Consider the following 23,468-nt stretch of genomic DNA (forward strand, 5'->3'; position numbering starts at 1 on the left):
GCATTATCTACCTTCAGACTTGTTTTATATAAAACAAAAAAATCCTTATCCTCTTTAATTCACTATTATTTGGGGTCTGTCAATTGTAGTCATATAATTTCTAACCAAGGCAGATATAAAGGGTTTCAGTCATATAATTAATTAAACTATCAAAAAGAGACTAAATTATACTCAAGTATATATAGAAATTTAAAAACAAATCTACACTTGGGCACCAGAAAAGCTTTGTACTTATTTAATATCTACAAAGCATAAAATGAGCAAAGTGCTATCTTGAATATCTAGAAACTCATAATACAGGCTCAAAAGTTAAAACTATTTAGTGAAAGAAATGGCAAAAGTAGAAAATACCACATGAAATAATTGTCAGGCAGAAAAGAAATTATATCTGCATTAATGACCATCAGCTTCTAGGCTCAAGACCTCTACCTATCTTGATCCCCTCAAGGGTTAGAGGTTCAAGACACTCTACCCTCAGTCTCCTGGGGATGGGTTAAGATCACCTTTAATTGTATGCACTGGGTCACATTCTCAGGGATGATTCATAGCCTATGACACAGTAATTCCACTTTTAGACATATAATAATCTAAAATGCTGACTAGGTTTACACAATATATAAAAAATACTTATTTGAAATTTAACAAAGAATATAACCCAAATGTCTAAAAATAGAATAATCACTAAATTATGTTGACTAGTTATCCAATAATTATAAAATTGTGCTTTAGTTTGTTCAGGCTGCTATAACAATGTTGTAGACTGGAGAATTTCTAAAAAAATAGAAATTCATTACCATTCTAGAGGTTCAGGAGTTTATTTCTCCGTGCTCTAGAAGCAAGGAGTCTAAATTCAAGATGCTGACAGATCAGTAAGAGATTACTTCTGCTCCACAGATGACACCTTTTTTTCTGCTTCATAGATGCTACCTTCTTGCTGAATCCTTACATGGTGGGGAGGGCAAGGGGTTTCCCAGGCCTCTCTTATCTGGAAACTAATGCCATTCATGAAGAGCCCACACTTGTGAGTTAATCCTTCTCCAAAGGCACTGCCTCCTAAAGCCATCGCCTTGAGGGGTAGTATTTGGCATGTAAATTTGGGGGATTGAAGATGTGACCTGTTATTCCAGTTTGAGGCTAGTCTTGAAATGCAAAACTCCAACTCTGGTCTGGGAAATTCAGAGAAGGAAGGAATATACCACATTCTGACCTGAAACAAGCTCAAACTCTTTCATTTAATTTCTCACAAAAGCATCTCTGTTTTCTTATGACCGTAAGATCCAAGAAGTCCCTGAAACATTTAGAAAAATACTCTTAGGAAAACAAGTTGAGGTAAAGGAATTTTCTGAGAAAGAGTGTAGGGATTAAGAATAGACATCGTGGGCTGGGGATGTGGCTCAAGCGGTAGCAAGCTCGCCTGGCATGCGTGCGGCCAGGGTTCCATCCTCAGCACCACATACAAACAAAGACGTTGTGTCCGCCGAAAACTAAAAAATAAATATTAAAAAAAATTATCTCTCTCTCTCTCTCAAAAAAAAAAAAAAAGAATAGACATCAGTAAGAATATTAATCATAGAGAATACAGCACCTGAGAAAGAATAGGAACTGCCTGAAACAGCCAGTGGGGTGGAGCCAAAACAAGTGGGGGGGAATGTGTGCAGAAGATGGAACATGTTAAAAATCATCCAAAAACCAAAGGAAACCAAATTGTTTTAAGAAAAGTTGATAATGATCACATCTATACTTTTAAAAGAAAACTCTACCTATTGTAAGGAGCATGAAGTGTAGAAAAGCGAGGGTGAGAAAAGGCAAAACTGACTGAAGAGAAATCAGTTAAGCAACTGCTATTATGGGATCATAGTGACATGCACTGCAATAGTTGCACACATACACATTGCAAAACGTGCATATGCACATAAATATTAATCCTCAAAAGCATTTGATCTCAAAGGCTCACTCAGCAGTTAAAAGTATATCAAACAACATTTTTCAAAATTAGAAGTGAAACTATTTCTTGCAATATCTAACAATACAGGCAAGAAATATATTAGATACTATCATTTGAAAGTTTGTTTCAAGATGTTCATAGATTAGACCCAAGATGGAATTCTTGGTTTCAGTCAAGAGACCCTGATTAATTCTATTTCTAACTGTCCTAGGTGTTTGCTGAAATGTCAGCAACGTGTCACCTGTTTCACTAATTGAAGTGGCAGGATATTTCCTGCAAGGAATTTGAACCCCTGTAGTACACTGCATGAAAAATCCTTAGTGATGTGGAAAAAGTCTGTCACTGTGTCAAGACCTTCAGTGTCAGTGCAGAAACATGCATATCATGAATTTATAGGCGGAAGAATTGGCCACTTGAGCTGCTTTGGTACCTTGTTGGTTGAGATGATCTGACCTGCTGTAGGAGTCACAGGATAAAGGATGAATGCTGGGTCGTTTTGTAATTTAACAGACTTTATCTTTTGAGATGAGCATAGTTTACACAAAGAGAAACACCAAAGTTGAAAACTGCTATGACTTTACTTAGGATTAAGTTTTAAAAAAAAATTTGGAAAAATTCACAAAAGTTTCAACATGCTCTGTTGCAAGAGAATACATTGGAATCATTATATTTCAGTATAAATTATTAATCTGTAAATGGTATACAATAATAAATTAAGTAGAAATAACATTAGAATTATACAATCACTGAAAATGCTGACATGTTTTTTCAGAATTCTATGCCTCTGTCATGTCTTCCTGCCGGCAAGCTTGATATAGTTTACAATTGCTTGCTCCACTCCTGGGTCTTATATTTTTACCACTCCATCTCATAGGTATTTTGATTTTTGTCTACCTTTCCTTTCCCTAGCCTTTTCTAGGTCATAGGTTTAACCTCCATTTTCATGACCTATAACCAACTTTGACCTTAATTTACACTTGAAGGGCCTTGATTTTATTGCATCAAATATTTCAGCAGTAAATATTCTTGTTCGGAATTTGTACCTTAGAATCTGGTTCCTGGAATTTGTCATGTTCCCATATCCTAAGTTCAGTCCCTCTAGCATCAGTACTTTTAACATCAGTTCTGTAGTCCAATGTCTTTAAGGTGGATATCATCTCCTATTATAGACTTTTCAGCTACTGAGGTGCTGAATTCTACCAACTGAAAACCTATTCCATGTTGTTTGCCTACCTTTTCAAAACTCCATAAATGAATGTTACCAGATGTTAGAACTACCATTTCCTGCTACTGCCTAGTGAGCTTTTCTATTTGCTTTGATGGAAAAAAAAAAAAAAAAAAAGAATACCCTTGGTAGAACAAACCATAGAAAAATCAGCCTATGATCATAGGTGACCAAGAAGGCCCACATATTCCAGGTGGTGTAGTTTCAACATGGTGGGGCCACAATCTACCTGGTTCTTAAGTGCCTGGAGCCAGTTTTCTTGTCACATATTATAGGGTTTGTTTGACTCGTTTGGTTTGTGTGAGAAGTTGTTGAGATTTGAGGGTTTGTTGCTGTAGCATAAATTTCAAAATTAATATAGAAAAAACTTTTTTTCTACTTTGTTTATAGATTTTAGGGTTGTTAAAGGGCAATATTGAAAGATTAGTAGAAATCCAGTAAGCAAACTAAAACAGAGGCATGTTCCAGGAAGAATAAATAAACTTAAGGCAATTATAGAAAAAGAGAACAGTATATTTAGAGACCAATAATTATTTCAGAATTATTCTCTATCTTCCCATTAGATTCTCTCTCTGAAATACCATTTTCCATGGTTATTTTTATTAGAATTAATTTTGTATGTAGCTATTTCTTACCTAATATGTGTTTCATATGAGAAAGTATATATATTTTCATCATTTTATTCTCTAGATTATTTATCTAATAAACAGTTTGAGTTGTCTAGACGTAAAGGATGCCTGTTTTATTTTCCTTGAATATATGAGTTTGTAAATTAAATTCCTGACTCAGAATTGCACTCTTAGTGGAAACAAAACAAAACAAAACAAAAAAAACAAAATCTGCTCTACCCTGAGAAAGGCACACAACCCTGCCACATGCCTGTGTAAACAGTGATTTCAACCTGTATTTTTCTGACACATTTGGACTTGTAAGTAATTATAAGCATTTGTTAAAAATATATTTGTATGAAGTCCTAATAAATGCCTATTACATTAACAACTCTCTGATATGCATAAATACACGCATTAGTGATATGTCAAAAGTTAGGTTTGAGCATTTTTAAGGATTCTAACAATTCGCCCAGCAGTATGCATAAACACATGTTAGAAAAACATCACAGGGACCAAATGTTAAAAACTACTTTTAAGCAGGTCTTACTGTGAAATGCAGGTAACAAAATTATCTAATCAGCAAAAGTATTCACCCGTAAGACATAGAATGAACCACAAATAATATTGTTTGGAACAAGGGATATATTCAAAGAGTTCAAAGATGTCATGAAGGGTTTCATTCTTCACTTCAACAAAACTCATCATCTGAACTAATATCAAAATTTAGAATCCATCTCTACATAATTCTGTTCTGTGTCCAGAGTTTATATTTATTGATTCCCTTAAATGGTTTTGAAGGAGTTCTATTTATTTTATACTCAAATGGTCTCTGTTGCTTCTGAAGTTCTGGTATTATAGAATGTTGAAACGTGTAGGCCAATTCTCCCATTGCTCACGGTGCCCAAGAAATTCACAGTGATTCTGTTTCTGTCCTATGTGAGTTGGTGAGACAGAAACTAAAATTTATTTGGTCTTCAATCTATTTAAATAACATTTTAGAATTCAAGATGTGCTAAAAGAAGATTTTCATTGGCTAAGTCTGTAGGCTCTATAAACTAGCTGTCAAATTCCAAGGGCATCTATAGGGAAGCCACATTGCTATTCCTGTGTAGGCAAACATCAGCAAGTATGTGTAATATTTCAGCTGGTCAGATATCTAGCCATGTGTCCCTCACCCTTCTTTTTTTTTTTGTGCCATTTAGGTATTTTTTTTAAATTAAGTTTGTTTGGTATTGCTTTTTATAATTCAGATATTTCTGTTATTAAAAATTTGGGGTAAATTAATATTCTTTCTGGAAAAGAGACACCAACATTCAATGATAGGAAAATTTTGATAAACAATATCAGAATTGGAGTTTGGAGAGTACTGAAGATATTTGAGATCAGCAATGGAGTAGTTGAAACCCAGACACCTATTATAGGAGAAAAACAATACAGTACAGCCTTAGCAGAGGAAAACAAGAAAAAACTGAAACAAGTAGTAGTTAGTCTCTGCCCTGTTTTATGGAGTTCCCAGATAACAGCAAATAATGTTGACACCATAAGAACTTGAAGAAAATGGAACTGCTAACAATATAAAACCTAGGCTTCCCTCTAATTTAGATACTGCCAATATTTCATACCCAGGTTAATGGCATTATCTTCTGCCTCCCCAAGAACAGAAGCCTGATACTGGGATGCCCACCATCAGGAATTTCTGACAGTTTCTCATCAACTACAGAAAAACTTAAAACTGAACTTGATAGACTAGGCACTTCACATTTCGACACTATACTTTCTCTTAAGATTTACCTCCAACATTTCCCTCTGTCTAGCTCCAAACATATTTCTAGGCAATTACAGTATTTGTTAAATCTGCCTTCTGTGCATGCACTTTCTCTCCCCAGTATGTCTTCTGCTTTTCCAGGTGAGCTCCTGCTTATTTTTCAAGACAAAAAAATATATATATTTTTCTTTCTACCCTTTTCAGATAATCAGTGTTGGAATGTTGCAGCTTTGTGTTTAGAGGTCTCTAGGACCCATCAGATTCTCTGTTCCTTGAGGAAAGTGACTCTCTTCTAGAAGTCAATATGTCTGTTGAATAACTTCATAAATTGCATACAAATTATTACCACATCCCTCTAGAGGAATTGTTGGGGTTTAAGTGTGCAGAGTTTAGCTCCCTCAGGCCTGACTTTTTGTAAGAGCTGTGGCTGTGATTTAGGTCAGCTGAGGCAAACCTCAGCTAGGAGGAGGAAAAGTTCTCTTCCCCTTATCTCAAGTCACAAGTTCTGCATGGTTTGGCCAAGAGGAAGAAGCTTCCTGCATACTTATCCTGGGAACAGTACATTCTGAAGAAACAAATGCATCCTCAGAGGAGTAGATAATGTCTACAAAGAACTTTAGGAGGGTACTTATCAAACAAACAGGAACAATTTGAATCTAGCTCTATGTATCCGCTGAGGCATGATATTTGGACAATGTGGGTAAAGTGTTATTGAAGAATTGCTTGCTTTGTTAGAAGAAGTGTATAAAAGGAACTTGCAAATAAACTTCAGCATGCAGTTGTGATTGCTGCCTTGGCTCTGCATCCCCTGTGTCCCGGTTATTTCGTGACCCTTACCCAGGGACCTGAACGCTCTAGACGTTCACAAGGAATAAGCTTATTCCACATTGGAGAAGACTTTTCCTCTTTGTAATAGATATGCCAGACTTAATGGAAATATTCATTCCTTTATTTCTTCTTTAGGTATCTGGGTTAAAATTCTTCATGTGTGTATGCTTAAAAATTAAATGCTGATAAATATGAGTAGAAATGGACAATGCCTGAAAGTGTGAAATGAAAATATAGTGATGTATCTTCTTATCTGTAATTTCTGATAAAGATCAAATTTGTTTGGAAAAATATTTTCAGTTCTATTTCTAAATGTTTTTTATCTTAGTATGCAAACTTCCCTGTGAGTTTTAAATAATAATACTTGGAATTATAACAATGATTAGACTTTGTTAGAACTTTGAAGACCAAGCTATAAAAGTAGTTAATGACATTACAGGACTTTTGTAAAATAAGTAATTCAGAGTTTGTGTGCAGGAGCCCTTAGTAATTGAATAACTGGCTGCCATCTAAAGAGGCATTATTATCATTAATATTTTCATTATTTTTAGTGTAATCATATGCCCTATGATTCTTTGGAACAGGCTGATTTTATGCTGTAGGAAAGATGATTAGGTTCATTATTTCATTTCAACATATTTAAGGTTTTACAGAAAACCTGCCCTGTATGACTAAAATAGGCAATTTTTTCACATCCTCAGAGCTCCAATTTCATGATAAATAATTATATGAATAGTGTTATCATCAAAGCAAGACTGGTTTTTTTAATGTTTAATGTACAAAACTTGGCTTGAATATGGACAATAATCACTTTGCTCTTCCCCATATAATGAAACTTTGGTGGTCACTTAGTAATAACAGATTTCATTCTTCAAAGATGCTGTAAACACAAAGCAAGAAATATAAACAGAAGATGAAAAAAAATATAAGCCAAAAGTTGCAAATGGATTTAAAAATAATGTTTTTGGCAACAATTATGTATTATATATTATATAAATTATATATTGAAGTATTCATATGTACACTTTCTCCCTAAAATAATAATTATGGCAAACTTTTATTGAATTTTCAATATAGATCAGTCCTATACCAAGTATTTTATGTATGATGACTCATTTAAATCTCATCAGGTAAATTGTGGAGGGAAAGTCGGGTTATATTGTGTGCACACAAAACAAGTGCAACTGTGTAATTGTGTGAATCCTACACAAAGGCTGAGACTTGGGGGGGAACTGAAGGAGGAATTTGGTTAGAAGATACTATTAGTAAAGAAATTCATTGTTTAATTCAAGAAACATGTTTGGATTTCTAGTACTGAACTTTGAATTCTTGAGATGTGGGATATAACACAAAAGAAATTGTTGGATTGGTGGTTGTACCACTGAAGAACTTTTTTCAACTCTATGGGAAACCAGAGAATGATATATTATGACCTCCTAGAGATGCGCTCACTATGGAATCTTTATCCTTTGCTATATTGATGTCTATCCTACTCAATCCAGTTTTCTTTCTTCAAGGAGTTCCCTTATCTTATAAGATATTCAGTTCTTCATAAAACAAAGGTTCTTCATATTTAAAAAATTAGGTCTTTATTTCATGTTGTTTTTATTCCATATTACTATCCTCCCCCCAATGAAGTTTCTGTTTGTTTCTTAGCCATTTAGGCTCTCCAGCTTCATGTAGGAGTCTATAGTTCTCGGCCCCTAATCTCTGCTTCCTTTCAACTATGATTTCAACTTTTTCAGTTCTGAAATTTCCCCCATTCCTGGGACCTCTTTTCCTTGCATGAATCACTGGAAGTATTCTTTCCACTCTTATTTTATTTTATTTTTCTTTTTTGAGATGATGTGTGTGGGGAGAGTAGATTCTAGACAATTGTTCTAAACAAAAAAACAACCAATTTTAATTGCTTTTCCAACTTCCTAAAGAAAGAAAATCCAAACACTATGTATGACACAAAAATTTCATTCTGGTCCTACATACTTTTCTAAGTATTTTTACTTAGAAAACATTAATGAAATATTTTTAAACATACTCTTCCATATATGCTGCAGTCAATTCTAGTTATTTGTGGTAGTTATGATCCATAAAATTGCTATGAACAGAGAATCACTGGTGCCTAAGAGACACACCAGTTAGTTCACTCTGAGCTTGTTCCAATATATTATTAACCAATCAACACATTAGATTATTTCAGTAGTGCTTTTATTTAAAGACACCCTCAATATTTACTTTTGACCCTTTAACATTAAATTCATGAACATCAATGCTTATAACATGTACTTTAAGTTATCTAATGATGTGATTTCTCTATAAGTTATATCACAGCTTCTTTTACCTAGAAACATAAGCCAGTACTTCAAGCTGTGCTTGGGAGTCATTTTAAATGGCAAAACAACCAATAAAAATCATGTAAATGAGAAAAAACAAGGCATTAGAAATGTATCACCAAGAAAAGGATACTTACTTAGGGTATGAGAGCTTAAAAAGAAAGAGTGTTATCTTTTTTTTTTTTTTTTTACCTCAGCTGGGAATGTGCACATCAGGCAACTTGAATTTTTCTCCACTGTGTGTCTGTTTATGAATGAGTGTGAAAGCCTTGGGGGTTACATATTTTACGGAGTAAGTGAAATGCAGGTGCAGAATCCACAAGTAGAAGGAGATCGTCTACTTGCTTCTAAATGAAATAGAAGCAAAAAGTTGCAAGAGGATTTAAAAATAATGTTTTGACCACAGTCATGTGGTTTTTATATATTGAAGAATTCACATGTATCTTCTCTCTTCTGAAGTAATGATTATGACTTTTTATTAAATTTTCATCATTGCCAGGTGCAGTGGCATATGCCTGTAATCCCAACTGCTTGGAAGGCTGAGGCAGGAGGATTGTTGAGTTCAAAACCAGCCTCAGCAAGGGCGAAGAGCTAAGGAGACCCTTTCTCTAAATGAAATACAAAATAGCGCTGGAGATGTGGCTCAGTGGCTGAGTGCTCCTGAGTTCAATCCCTGGTACCTGCCTCCCCCTGCTAAAAAAATTTCTCATTATAGATCAGTCCTGTACAGAATATTTTAAGTATGACAACTCATTTAAATTATGTAAATTGTGGTGGGGGAAGTCAGGTTATATTGTACTTGGTAGTATTTGCAGAGGGAAGAATGCATAGCCAGGTAGCACTATGAAGGTGAACTGAAGTGTAATGTGTGATTTCTGGAGATTAAACAGAAAACAAGTGTCAGGACAGAGTGAGGTGCAACCCCAAACACAGTGTATTAGGAGCTGACAGTTATAAATAACCTGTTAAAGTCAAACGTATTCTAAACTCAAGAATTATGGCTAGAATTTCAAATCAAATGTAGCAAACATGCTACTTTCTTGGGAAAAGTATCACATGCTGTAAACTTTAAAGTATTGGCTCCAAAGACTCTGCAAAATATTTCTAGCTAAGTTTTCAAGATAATAAAAGGTAATTATTCAGATTTTTTCCCTCTTTTTACCCTTATATGTAGATTCTTCCTTTATTTTCTGAGGAATTCTGTGGGGCATGACATCTTTCTGGACTGTGTGGAAATGAGAGACATTCATATCTGAGGAACAAGATGAATGTAAAACTTTTAATTATGTCTTGGCTAGAATTTGCATGAGAAATTTAAAGTGTAGGCCTGGCCTTATACCCTTCACCTAGCATTCAATGAAAATTAAATAATTAAAAGGATTACCCATGCTTTTAAAGGATAATCTTTAAAGTCATCTCAAAGTAGAGTATTTTATATGTCAATAAGGTATATGTAGTTAAGCGAGTTTCTAGGTGAAATGTTCTTGGCTACTTGTTTTCTTTTTTAACATTATAACATAGGCTAACTCTCTTTGACCTCTGATGGATAAATCTCATATCTTAAACTCCCACTCAGCCTGTACTCTTATTATGAGCTCCCTATTTCAACTTCACACCATTGCTGCTTTCCTTAAAGAGTCATTATACTCTTGACATTATTTTATCAGCTGGGCTATTGTAAACCATCTAATTCCATTAACAAATCTATGAAAAAAGGGTGAGGAGGGCAGTTATTTTAATTAACAAGTTGCTTTTCCACCACAAAAAATAATAATAACCATAAAATGATGGAACTACCTTGAAAGCAAATTTAAATTAACAACTTTAAGTAGGTTAGCTATAAAATGCTTAGATATAAAGAAAAAAATGAAATAGTAAAGAAGACTAAGACATGGGAATCTTCAAAGGAAGGTTCTCTAGATACTTACCACTTTGTAGTAAAGTTCTCTCAGTATATTAAAATATTGGAACCAGCACAGCAAATAGAGAGGGGAAAATCATAAAGATTTTAACGAAATAATGCATATATGATCTTTTCCTGTCCCTTATTAGTGTCCCAGGTATTTCTAATCTTGTTCCTACCTGCATTTTGTGTATTATTTCCTTTATCATTCAATGCAGTAAGTTTCGAAAAAGAAGTCTTACCACTTGTGTCTAATAATATTAGTGCCTCTGTATTCCTAATATCCTATTTGTCTTCATTCAATTGGTTTATGCTCTAATTTCAGGATTTTTGTTCATTGTACATTTTTCCACTCCAAGCAAATATTATTGTTTTTCTCTGTGTTTAAATAGAATCAACAGGTCTCAGAAAACATCAGAAATATAATAGCTGATTCATTTATGCATACTCTGGTAAATATTTGAGGAACTGTGTTAGATTCTGGTCAGTAACCAATAAGGAAATAAATCAGGCTGGTTCCCCACTCTCCTGGTACTTACTGTCTAGTAGAAGAGACAAATTTAATAAGACAACCACACAAATAAAAGTATAATTACAAACTGTGGTGCAAGTACAGTGGAAATTCAATTGTATGAGTACAAAAATTGCAGTGAAAACCCTGGGGTCAGGAATGGTTTTCCTGAAGAAGTTAAATTTGAGCTGAAATCTAACCACAGGAAGGGGATGTGGTAGGTATCACATCATAAAAGAAGCCCCTGCAAAGACCCTACAAAAGGGAAGGATGAGAATGTTTAAAGAGCAAGAGATGAGCAGCGAGGCAGAGAGAAGTGTGATGGAAGATGAGAATAACAGGGTCAAAGTCACCAGAGCATTAGACATCTGTGGACAGTCTTTTGGGTCTACTATCCTGACACAATTCCAAGCCATAGAGTTTTAAATTAGGAGTGGATGAGGGGAGTGAGTGACAGGACCATATATGCCCCTGGAAAATTCTGTTCTCACCAAAATCAATCTTTCTAAATTGGTCAACACAAGAATTACAAATTTTAGAACATAGATTTTCCTCTATTTTCTATGTAATAATGAACAGACTTTAATATATTATTTAATACTCATTTGGTCCCTAAGCTAAATATTACTTGCTGTGTCGATTTTGAAATGCATTCTTCAACCTGTCACATTTCATGTTTATAACTAAATTATTAATGTTCCCTGTATATAGGATAAAGATGAAGTTTTAATTATGTCTTAAATATTACATAACCATGACCTTGATAGAGCAGCATTTTATGATAATCTGATGTATCTGATCTAAATAAAATACTTTCTTATTTTCATATCACTTCTGTATTACATGTCATAGAACAATTTCCAAGAGGATTGTGAGCGATAGAGCTTTGGGCATCACTGTCTTACTGCATTTGGTTGTTTCCCTTTATTTCTACTGGAGGAAAGAAGCATGCAATTTGCTTTGATTTCTTGTTTCTTTGATGAACTGACCTCCTGTATTGCCTTGGTTATTCCTTCTATGATGCACCCTTGAGCAGTTTTCCAAGTATGTTAACTGCTGGTTCTGAACATTCCTACTCAGAAGTGTTTACACTATCTTGGGTCTCTGCCCTAAAATAACTGCACCTCATTTTCAAATGATTTGTCTTTTGAGCAGCAGCCAGGTTAGAGCTACAACCCTATGGGCCAGAACATATAGCACATACAATATTTTGAAATATATTATAATTAAGACATTATTATTTTTATAGTAATGTAAGAAATGTGACACTTTCTCAATAAATCTATATTTCTTCTCAATAACAATTTGATTTTGTTACTCCTGATGTAGATGATAGCAGTATACATACTATCTCTGAAACAGTATTTTTTTTCCCACCCAAACCAAAAAGTCATCAACAGAAATTTATGAGTATCCTAATCTTTCTATGGTAATCTTTATCTATGTATTTGAATGAGAAACCCAATACTACATTTTATTATTTATTCCATTAACTATTCACTAATAGTAAACTAATGAGCAATTAGCATCATACCAGGTGCTGGGGCTACAAAAAAGAAAAATACATGGTTCCTGCCTTCAGAGAGTTCTCTGTCCAGCAGGGGAGAAAAACATTTAAAATAGGCAGTCAAGCATGATCCCTTATAGAATTATGTTCAAAATATCACTGGGGTTCCAAACTGAAAACTATCTGGAAGGCTATAAATTATAAGATCAATTTGCTGATTGGACACGGCATTATTGTTACAATTTCCAGAAATAATCTAAAGACACTCTGATCAAAGTTCTATAAAACAGATAGTAGTTCATATTTTCTTTAGGATCAGAGCAGTTAACTTTAATTTCTATTATACCACTGTCTATTATGCTCTTTCATGTCAGAATGAATCCTGGTTCCCTGAAAATATTCATGGCATGCACTTACTGTTCATCAATGAATCATCCCTGGAGCCCAGTGCTTGGTACCTCATCATCGGGGCATATTATATTCAATAGCAACACAAGATGACAAATGTGTTTTTTTTTTTAAACTGTGTCACATCGCTTAAAGCCTGGTTAAACATCCTTATCAAAATACATACTGATAAGACAGCTGTGCTCTACTTTTGTTTTACCAAACCTAGCAAGTATTTTATTTGCAATAAAGAAACTGAAGGGCCATCAAAGTTGTGTAGAGCCATCTGCTTCTGAAATTAGTTTCATACAGGGATTTAATCCTCACTAATTCTCAACTACTTATGATTCTAGAAATGGATTGTATTTTGTAAGTCTACAGTTAACTACAGACATCTAATTCTATGCTGTCACCTTATATCAAGTGTGTTAGCACCATTTTCCAAATAGCAAAGACATGGTAATAACCTAGGACTTATACTTGATAATGAATCATATCACAGGGCTCTGTCTGTCTAAACAAGTACTAGGAGCTCTATATGCCTGCTAAGAAGCATATGGAGAAACATGACATATGATCCAGTTTATAAAAACACAACTTAAAATTTTAATGTAGTTGAAAGCAGGTGGGAATTCTATAAATAATGAGTTAGACTAGATTTCATCAACATTGCAATTGGGATTGAGCATTCTGTTGCTATTCCTTAATTTTCCTCAGTTTCTTGGGATGAAGGATAACTCATTCACCACATTTTACATATCCATACATTTCTACAGGCATCTTTGACCCATTTTTCACAAAACATAAATAATTTGTATGCAAGCTTGAATATATGTGACTTAAATATGTTTTAGGATATTTAAATTAACAAATTTATTTTTAACAGGACACCTTTCTGTTAAGTCACTCCCTCCACCAAAATTGTCAATTTTTATTTGAATTTATAATTTACTTTCTTGTGTAGTGGATAGTCTGACAGATGATTTTTGAATTGCTAACTTCCATCCTGTTTCTAAGACTGTAAATGCTGCTGCTTTTCCTCACTAATGATTAGACTTTGACTCATTTAAGTATGCTGTGACCCAAACAATGAGCAAAGTTGCTGGTTCACTAACAGAACTGCACTTTTCGAGACTGTGTCTAAACAGAGCACTATGAGATATGAAACTTCATTCCCTTGATTTTGGTAAAAAAAAAAATAGTGTATATAAGTACAATGAGAAATATCTTCTATTTTTGAGAAGTGAAAAATATTGCTTTGTATAAGCAGAAAAAGGAATGTGCTATTGGTTAAAATGCAAGATTTATAATATTTGTAGCATTCTTGATCTTTTTTGGAAGTCCATAATAAATTTCTTTCACTAAATGAATGTATATAAAGTGGTTCTTTTCATTTAAAAACAAGTACACTTATGTATCCTAGATTTATCTATTTTATTAAAACACTTTGCATTCTACATATATTTATATGATCCACAAAGAAATCAACACTATGTAAATGAGCATCCTTTGAAAACTAATGAAATAGCCTTTGAAATGCTAGTAACATGCATATCCAATATAAATTACTAACATCCATTATAATGCTTTTGACTTCATAGCAATCCTACTGGCCATATAATAGTATTTAAATATAAATTGATTTTTTTTCTTTCAATTCATTGGAACAATATCAATTAATAGATGTGCATCATTCAGTGGAGATATAACTATGACTAAATCAAACATTACCTCCCCTTTCAGGTAGATTTGATTACACTTTAGAGCATAAAATGAATAATCAAAAGCAAACAACAAATATCTATGTTTAATTTATGTAAGTACCATAAAAGAAAAAAAACAGTCACCATCCAGTGAAAATAGTTCATAGGTGAATATTAGAGTCATAGAGTAGATAATTATGAACTTGAATCTGTGCTCTGATGTTTAGAGGTTTGGACATTTTCAGTGCTGACAGAAATAAACTATGCATTCAGATGGAACATTAAAATGATTTTTACATAGAGAAAATTATCCTTATTCAGAAACACAGTACCATACTTTGTGAAACTAATCACCTTTTCTGATTAGTGATGAGGAAATTATTTCATCTCATGAACAAGTCAATGTTCACTTTATAGTATCTTCATCTCACTTAAAATGCTTTGATGTAATTTTAACTCACAATAAAGTTAATTATATTTATTCTAATACTTCTAAATAATTCCTTTAAAGAACTGGAGATATAAAATTAACTATTTTTATATATTTATGGGACCAAGAGAAGATTGAGAATCATTGGCACAAAATATTAAGGTGTAACTGTTATGTAAAATATATAATTTTTTCACATTGAGAAAAGCATGTCATTGTATTCTGGTGTTCTGATTTAGGAAAAAAATCTATAAGCACAAAAATAATAGATGAAATTTCACTTTACACATACACACAAACTCTTATTTACAAGATAAATATGTACTGAAAATAAAATGTATTGATTTTTACTAAGTAGATACTACTATTGGTCTAATACCTCTCTTTTGACTTTATCACTACTGTTCCATAAATGAAAATATTAAATACAGTCATTCAGGGTCTTTATATGTTATGTTCTCAGTTCAGGTATTTCTTCTGTTACAATGCTTCTTAGTCTGGGATATATATAGCTCAGGGGTACAGTACTTGTACTTAGTCTGCATGAACCTTTGGGTTTGATCCACAGCATTGGCGAAAAAGTTTCTGGTGTTAATTGTAACTTGGAGATGAAACATGGCAATATACCCATAGTGCTCTTTTTTAAAAAAAAAATGTGATCATTTTATTTAAAATTGATTTACAGTGTGAAAATATATTCTTCATTCCTAGTTACTATAGTGACCTTGTTACTGATGTATAAAAACACAGTGGATAATGTACAAATTTGATGAAAGGAACTAAAGAAGACACAAAGAAATAGAATTATATTATATATACGTGTATTAGATGATTAATGTTGTTAAAATATTCAAACTATTCAAAGCAATCTGTGGATTCAATGCAATGTCTATCAAAATCCCAGTGGCAGTTTTTATAGGAACAACAAAAATTTAAAAATTCATATGAAACCACAAAAAAACAAAAATAGACCAATTGTGAGAAAGAGACAAAAAGCTATAAGCTCATCCTTCCTGATTCTAAAATATATTACAAAGCAATAGTAATGAAGACAGTACAAAGTAGTGTGAACAGAGCAATAACAAAGAGATTGAAGTAATAATTAAAAACCTCCCAACAAAACAGCTTTTCCAGGACCAGATATCTTTACAGCTAAATTCAGCAACACTTTCAAATAACTAAAACCACCGCTTCTTAAATTCTTTCAAGAAAAGTGGGAGCTGGAGATAATATAACCTAACACATTTTACAAGGCCAACATCACTTTGATACCTAAGCCAGATGGCACAAGAAAACTAGGACCCAATATCTCTTATGAACATTGTTGCAAAAACCCCAATACAATGTTAGAAAATCAAATTGAACAGCACACCAAAAGTGTTATACAACATGATCAAGTTAGATTTACCCTGGTATGCAATGCTAATTAAACAAATGCAAATTAATGTGATGGGTCACATTAACAGACTGAAAGACAAATACTACATGATTATTCTTAATAAATGCAAAGGAAGAATTTGGCATGTTTTAATATTTTTTCTTTATACACTTTTAAAAACTTACAAAAGAAATATTCTTCAATTGAATAGAGACCATTTATGAAACACCTATAGCTGACATCATAATCAGTATAGGCAAACCGAAAGCTTTTTCTCTAAGATCTAATACAAGGCCAGGATGCTCATTCTTATTACTTCTATTTAACATGTACCAGAAATACTACCAAGAACAATTAGATAATATAAACTACAATAACAAAGTATTTGAATCAGAAAGGAAGATGTAAAATTATTTCTGTTTGTGGATTACATGATCCTTGTAATGGATGGTATATGAGGTACATGCCAAAAATTCATGTGTGAGACAATGTAATAATGTTCAGAAGTGAAGTGATATAACTTAATAAGTGGATTGATCCATTTGAATGGATTAACTGAGTGGTAACTGTAAGCTGTAGGGTGTGATGGGAGGAAGTAAGTCACTGGAGTCTTGCCTTTGGGTTTTTATTTTGTTCCCGGTGAACCATGTTCTCTTTGTTTTCTGATTGTCATGAACTGAGCGGATTTCCTTTGCTACAATGCTCTGCTTTACATGGGCTCAGAGCTATGAAGTCAGTCAACCATGGATTGAACCTCTGAAACCATGAATCGAATTAACTTTTCCTCCTCTAAATTGTTCTTGTCAGGACTTAGTTTACAGTGACACAAAGCTGACTAAAACAGTCCTCTACGAAGAAAACTCCAGATTCCACCAAGAAGAATGTTAGAATAAATTAATTCAGTGAAGTTGTAGGGTTTAAGATCAATATACACAAATCCATGGCATTTCAATACACAAATAATGACCTAGACAAAAAAGAAATCAAGAAAATCCTATTTATAATTGCATAGATAAATAATATAAAATGACTTAGGAATAAGTTTAACCAAATGTATAAGAATCACACTCTGAAAATGATAAAACAAATTGAATAGGACATAAATAAATGGAAAGATATTCAATGCTCATAAATTAAAATAATTAATATAGTTAACATATCCTAAAGAAATATACTGATTCAATACAATTTATATCAAAAATCAAGTGGCAGTCTTCATAGAAATAAAAAAAAACACACAATTTTAAAGTTTCTATGGAAGCACAAAAGACCTGGAATATATTGGGATATTTTCAGCCTTAGAAAATGAGGAGATCCTGCCATTTGTCACAACTTGGTTGGTCCTAAATATATTTACTTTAAGTGCAATTATTCTAAGTGCAGTTAGCCAAATCCAGAAAGAAAATAATAAATAAATTCACATATATATGGATAAACGAAAGTCAAATATACAAAGAGAATGAAATAGTGATTACCAAGGTTGTGAGGGAGGATGAGGAAATGTAGTTCAAAGAATGAAAAGCAGAAAATATATAGGTATGATGAACAACTTGAAAGACCTAGGTATAAATGAAAACAATAGTTAATATAATAGAATATGGGGGGCTAGGGTTGTGGCTCCATTGTAGTGTACTTGCCTAGCAAATGTGAAGCCCTGGGTTCGATCCTCGGCACCATATAAAAAATTAATAAGTAAAATAAAGGTATTGTGTCCAACTATAACTAAAAAAATAAATATAAAATATACAATATGGGCCTGGGAGTACAGCGCAGAAGTAGGGTGTTCATCTAACATTCAAGAGGCCCTAGGTTCCCTCCCTAGCACTATAAAACAAAATAATTTTAGGATTTTATGTCAAATGAAAACCTCATAACTGTTCTTGCTCCATAGTGGGGAAAAATGGGCATCTTTGTAAGATTATGTTAATTTATTCTACTGTAGTAAAGTATCCCTCCCTCCTCCCTCCCTGCTCTCCCTACCCCCCATTTATGTATGTATGTATATAAAACATGACACTTAATGAAATTTGATAATTACAAAAAGAAATACTCCATGATTCCTTTTATATAAGGAGTCTGAAATAATCAAATTTATGGAACCAAAAAGTGGAATGGTGGTTTTCAGATATTGCACAAGGGGGAAATGAATGATTACTAATCAAAGAGCATAAAGTTTCAGCCATCCTAGTTGAATAAAATCTAGAAATCTAGAGATCAGCTATACAAATTTGTATCTTTAGTCAAAAATACTGTATTTTATACATTTAAAAATTTAAGAGAAACTCATGTTAAGTATTCCTGCCATGATCGAAATTATTTTGGTATCTTAATTCATATTTCTTTTATATATCACTTAAATACCCATATAAATTTTTAATTTTATTTGTATTTATATTTCCAAAGTAGAATATGTAAGACAAACTTTAGAATACAGATTCATTCTGAGAGAAGTATGGAAGACAAGGAGTTTTAATTTGCTCTGCCTATAATCAAATGTCAATTCAAGACACAAGAACAGTCCACACTGCTACTTCTGCATATTACAGCCATAGGAAGAAAGTGCCAAATGTTCTAATGACTCTCCTTTTCATATCTATTAAGAATTGTCTAGCATTCAAGACAATTCTAGGTTTTATCCCCAGCACTATAAAACTATCTCTGGAAGATTACATTAGGAGGTTGATCCCTTCTTACCACTGTGCTTATGTCAAGACTAAAAACAGGTTGGAAGGAAGAAGATAGCATATAGTAACATTAAAAAAAGATGTTACTGAAACTAAATTTTCTAGTTCTTTTTTTTAATTGGTTGTTCAAAACATTACAAAGCTCTTGACATATCATATTTCATACATTAGATTCAAGTGGGTTATGAACTCCCATTTTTATCCCAAATATGAGACAGGTAAACCATTTCTCAGAGCCCAAATTTGACATCCATACTAGGTAACTTGAGGTGGTATATTAATACTGAGACCCATTATTAAAATTTAGCCCATTGCTGTAAATTTATAAGCCATACTGATAGTTGCCGCAGTCTGGATGGGCACAAATCACGAGCCACTGAAGCAAGAACAAACTTTATTTCTGAACTCCACCAGCACACTCCACACACGCTTCCCGGGAACTCTCCCGAATGCCATGGGGCTCCTCCAGGAACCACCAACCGGAACTCCCTCCTCAGGCACTTCCCCAACCAATTTGAACTCTCCAGGAATCCCTGCTAGAACTCCAAAGTAGCCGGCTGAGGCGGACAGTAATGGCTCGCCTCTCAACCAATACTGTTGGCAAAACGACAGGGGCCATTCCGACTCGGCTGTGGCTCTCAACAGATAGTAAAATAGATATTTACTTAAGTTAGAAGGATAAAACTGGAGGTTAGAATTAACTTTGGTATAATTTAAAAACATGTAACATTAAGCTTTTTCTTAGATGTTACCTATGTATTGATTTTGACCATCCTTTGGGGAAAATTAAGTATCATTAAAAAATAATAGTGTCAAGCTTCAAGAACTACTTAAGAAGATTGCTTCACTTAGCCTTTTGCTTATTCTTGTAACAATTTCCTCTCCCCCTTCCTTGACCCCATGTGTTTAAAAAAAAAAAAGACATGGAGAAATAGCAGGACAGCTATAGCTCTGATTCAAACTAAAATAAATAAATAAATGAATAAATTGCCCCAAAGTACTCCTATCTGGGCATGAACTTCCCCTTGGAGTTTCAGTGCTGTAGGTATCAACTACTAAATAAGTTTTAGTACAGAATAGCGGCAGTTAATTAATATAATTGATTTTTTCTCAACAAAATTGCATTATCTTTATGTACAATTGTATCACAGGGAGAGTTAAGTTTAGAAAATTGGAACAAGATGTAATTATCAATTATGTGTACCTTTGGGTCCATGGACATTATTATCTTTTAATGACTTTGTTCCTTTTCATATGCTGATTTGGAAATTACAGTTACTATTCCTTTTAGAGATGTGCAAATTATGTTCTAACACAATGATATTGTAATTAAGAAAAAAAAATGGTCAGATACTTCTGTCATCCTTTGTATATTTTGATAAAGAGCAACTTAAAAAAAATCCTATAGGGAACAATGAAACAAAATGGCTAAAATGTGCCTCAAGAATATGTCCTTTTTGATAATCCCTTGTTAATATTTTTATGGGCCTTTTAGGTTTAAGTGATTTTTAATGCAACAGGTGCTTGCCAGGTCTGTGTGTGTGTGTGTGTGTGTGTGTGTGTGTGTGAACTTTTTTTTTGCACAATATCATACATTTCAGTCTTTATCACAGTGGGATCAATAAAGTAACAGACCGCAATGCGTTAGCATCATAAAGGAAATGTAATAAATGACTTTATAACTGTAGTAAAAGTTGCATGAGCACCAGCAGGTGTACCAGAGATGTTGCTACAGCAGCGCTTTATGACCTAATAGCACTCAGTGGGCTGCTAATATTATGTGTGTGTGTGTGATGCCAGCAGTTTCCAAGGCCTGGATTTCAATTCAATAAATAATTGAAAGCACTTTTAGGCCTTTCCATAAAATGTTTAATAAGAGATCAAACCCTCCCTCCCTGTAGTGGAAAATTAAATAGTTTTTAAGGGAGTATTTTATGATGAAATTCTAACTACTAACTTTGGGAAAACTGGTGTTTTTAAACACAGCAGTTGAAAATAAAGAATGCTTCAAAGAGTTTGTATTATCTTGAATTTCATTAACAGCTTCTTAAATTTTTCTTCTTTGCTAAAGTTTCTGGCTTTTAGATCTTGAAGATTGCCTGTAAGAGCAAGAGTTGCTAAAATAAATATGAGCAGTGTGGCACAGTCATGAAGCACTGTGGAAATGAGTCTGGAATGCAAAAGAACCTGAGTATTGTAGTGAGTCAGTATTCCAAAAATGGCAGTGTAATGTTCCTGTACTGTGAATGTGCAGTTCTCCATAGGTTCTTCACATGTTAAAGACAAAAAGTGAGAGTTATTTTCCCATCTCATTCACAGAACAGATGAGGTGTGAAATGCATGCTGAGTAGAAGAAAATTTTATTTAAATTTCTATTTGAGAGATTGGGTTCTATTTAAAGCAAAAATTTTAAAAATTCCTTTTAAAAGAAATTCTAATTGTCATTCCTGTTACTACATATAAAATTATTACTGTTGTTTAAAGAGGAATGAATTTATACCTGTAGATACTTTGTTAAATGACTACCTTTTATTGGGTGTTCAGATTTTGAAAGGGAATTAATATATACACTATATCAATTGAAGTGAGGTTACTAATCAATTATCACAAACACTGTCAATTACTCCATATGGCATATGCTCTTAGTTAATCAAATATGCATCATTAGTAGGCTGTCATCTTAATGTGATGTGAAAAGACAAAAAATAGGATTTTTTTTTTTATATAACAAAAACATGTCTAAAATTGTCTCTTGAGAAAGATTTAACAAATACATTTATGGTTTAATATTTGAAATGCCTTTAATCATAGAATTGAAATGATGCTTTATTGAGTAGACTGCAAATGGATTAGGAAAAACACATATTCAAGCTTGTCATAAATGTTTCTTACTATACAGAGTGCTGTCCCTCTTCCTTTTCATTTCTTTCCTTTTGTCTAATAGTGTATTACAGTTTAAAAGTCCAGAAAATTTGAAAATATATTTTATAATACACTCTGTTTTTTAGCATCTCCATTTTGTCTATATTTGCTAATATCTTTTGTGTCAATTTCAATATCATCACATTTACCATCACATTTAAATTTTTCTTGAACACCAAATTTTAAGAAAAAGAAATCTATAATTGCTGTGACCAGTGCAGCAGCCAAACTAGCAGGCTCTGGCCAGGGGCAATGGGAGACTGGAAAAAATAGAGTCAACACTTGCAGATCTTGAAGATAAAGCTCTGGTCAGATGAAGCACTGCTCTCCGCTGGAGAAGCAGGTCTAAAGAATTACACCAGCAATCTTTATTATATATGTCTCTATATCAGATTGAAGAGTATGGAAGCATTATTCTTTGCATTCATGAAAGTTAGCAACAGTATGCAGCTATTTCCTCAGTTACATTCTACAGTTGCAATGTGCAATTTAGGAGCATTGTGCAGCTCTCAAGAAAGTCCATTGTTTAAGTTACTAATTCTCTGGCAGATTCAGGAGCAGCAGAATTGGTGAAACATTGTTGTTATTTTAGCAAGGAAGTTCCTTCATTCCCAGGAGCTGCTGTGCCTGAGATTAAGGTCCAGGTTGATAAGACTCTAGCATGGAGGACATCTCCATAGCAACTGGGCATCCTATGCCTTTGTACAGAAACTTTCCCAGTCACCAAGTATGCCACAGTTATGAAGTCATCAGGGACTCCAGTCTCAGAGGTCTCCCAGTCACTGTCACTGCTCTCCACATACAATTCTCCCAACAGTGTTTGGATGGGGCAAACTGTATAACCAGGCACAGAGTCTTTATAAACCATCCTGACACAAACTCCTATTGATTTCACCCTTCCCCTATCTAAGAAGCAGGGACTTGAAGGGGCTCAATAAATCAAGGCATATTGTCACCAGCCATGTTTAGATCCAGTGAGAAAATTTGGAAATGGAGTAAGAAGTAAAAACTACCAAGCTTCCTTCCATGGAGAAGAATAAAAGAACAGGAAGCAATTCAAATGGACCATTCTCTGCTGTACAAAGAGGGATTAAATTCTCTTTCAACACTATTTTTCTTTATTTTCTTAAACTACAGCCAGCCCCAATGTGCTGTGCTCTATGTGAGAGAAGATGGACAGACTGTAATTACAGCCTTGTTTCCCCATTTGAGAGGCTGCTCCCTCCATACCAACCATTTCTCCTGTGGATGGATCTCTCTGACACCACCTGTATGCAATTCTAATTTTGTTACAAGGTTCTGAAATGTGTTAAAGTGGTTCATAATTATCTCTCCAGCT

At 33.6% G+C, this 23,468-nt stretch overlaps 1 pseudogene; it reads right to left on the minus strand.

Annotated features, from left to right (window-relative positions):
- LOC114082293 (SH3 and PX domain-containing protein 2A-like) overlaps positions 1–1,063 on the minus strand; it is a 64,449-nt pseudogene extending 63,386 nt beyond the window's left edge.
- Between the last annotated feature and the right edge of the window lie 22,405 nt (positions 1,064–23,468).

The sequence above is a fragment of the Marmota flaviventris genome, chromosome 3, assembly GCF_047511675.1.
Source record: "Marmota flaviventris isolate mMarFla1 chromosome 3, mMarFla1.hap1, whole genome shotgun sequence".
NCBI lineage: Eukaryota > Metazoa > Chordata > Mammalia > Rodentia > Sciuridae > Marmota > Marmota flaviventris.